Source organism: Galeopterus variegatus, unplaced genomic scaffold (genome assembly GCF_000696425.1).
Source record: "Galeopterus variegatus unplaced genomic scaffold, G_variegatus-3.0.2 Scaffold448, whole genome shotgun sequence".
Taxonomy (NCBI): Eukaryota; Metazoa; Chordata; class Mammalia; order Dermoptera; family Cynocephalidae; genus Galeopterus; species Galeopterus variegatus.
Window position 1 is genome coordinate 519597 of NW_007726559.1, and position 1855 is coordinate 521451.

The following is a 1855-nucleotide window of genomic DNA, read 5'->3' on the forward strand; positions in this document are numbered from 1 at the left end:
AAACTCAGATACAGAGGGATTAAATGTCTTACCTAAGAATAGAGCCCAGGTTTTCTGACTCCAAGATCAGTGCTCTTTCTTTTTCTCTGCTGCATGGATAAAAGTACTCATAAAATTAAACAAATGGGCTGGCTGGTTAGCTCAGATGGTTAGAATGCAGTGTTGTAACACCCAGGGGAGGGGCTTGGGTCCCTGGACCATCCATATGCCAAAAAGAAAAAGAAAAAATTAAACAAAGATTCATCACAATCAAGTCAGAGGTCAAAATTTTTGTTAGTTCTTGTCAAGGCCTGGATAAAATCAAGGAAAGGTTTAGATACAGTTTTTAAGTGGGGGATTCCCCACCCCTATGTTTACAGTGCAGCAAAGTCAGGTGTGACCTGTCAAGTGACAAAGTTTCTGCAAAGATGACCTCAGAGCCCCTCTAGGAAGCAGTGAGTGCTTTTTCTGAGCTGGTGGTAGGTAGGGAGGTGAAAAGAGAGGAGAGAAGGGGTTGGACCTCTTCCAACTAGTTGTATTGAGGGAATTTCTTCACTAGAGTTTGGCTGCTCTTACTAAAGGCCCACTTCAATTAAAAAAATGTAAAAAACTTGGTTAAACGCAGAATCCAATATTCCAAACTGAAAAAAAGTTCAGAAATTCAGAGGAGTTAATACTACCAGAACCATCTGTCTGTGGAAACATGGTTGGCAGAGACTGACTCCTTCATTCTGTTCACTGCTCTCCTTCCAGCCATCCCTCTGCCCATGCACACAGTCACGCTTTCATCCAGCACGCATTTATTAAGCTCTGACTCTTTATTAAGCCACTGCTGTGGCTCATCCAGCCGTCATAGTTGGCTGCAGCTAAGAGCAGTAGCCCTGGTGCCTCTCCTTGGGGGCTCCTTGGTTTGCCCTCTCCCTTTTCCTCCACACCAGTGTCTTCAGGCATGGTGAGGATGGTGATTTCCCAAAGCACAGCTATTATTTTGTTTCCATATTCAACCCAACTGGATGTCATGCATTTAATTTCAAGGCACCATTGGACCCTATTTTTTCTCTGCTTCTCAGAAACATGTCCTCCCAGAGGCCCCTTTTGGGTCCTCTCCTGCCACACACGCCCCTCATCAGAAGAGCCCAGGATGAGGCCTCCCTGTTGGTCACTGTGAGCATCAGCTGCCTGAGTCACAAGGCTGTTGGGAGTGTGGATACTCGACCCTTCTCCAGCGACAACAGGTGGTAGAGGGAGGGCAAGAGGGAGTCAAGTGGAAACGCACAGCACCAGGAGGCAGGAGAATCCGGGTTCTTCCTGGTTCTCGTCCTGGCTCTGCCAGGAACTAACTTGCTCTCAGACCCCAGGCAAGCAGTTCCACCTTTCTCTTCCTCTTTTCCCTTATCTGTATCTAGGGATGGGCACTCTTGGCTATAGGGCTATGGAAAGGACCACTAGAGACAATGGATGCCATATTTTAAGATTTCAGTCCTATTTAAATATTAGATATTATGGCTGACAGATTGATATAGGGACAAAAGAGTCCTGGTGATTCATATGTCTGACAATTACCACTTGCTTAATGCTTTTATGTGACCATCAAATAAGACAAACCACCTCCATGAGCTGGGGCTTGGAGGTTCATGCCCAGACAGTTCTAGGAAGGGCTGAGAAACTGGAGTCCGTCACATAACAAGTTCATACAACTCAGGGTAAGTACTTAGCTATGATGTCGCTGTTGGTGCCTATGGTTGTAAAAATGCAACATGGTCTTAAAATCTTTAGCAACAGTGTCTTAAAAGGCACCAATGTAAGGATATTCATCTGTGTAGGTAAGTCTTCTTATGTTTCTTTATCTTGTTGGAGTGAGCAGGACTGAAGCCAT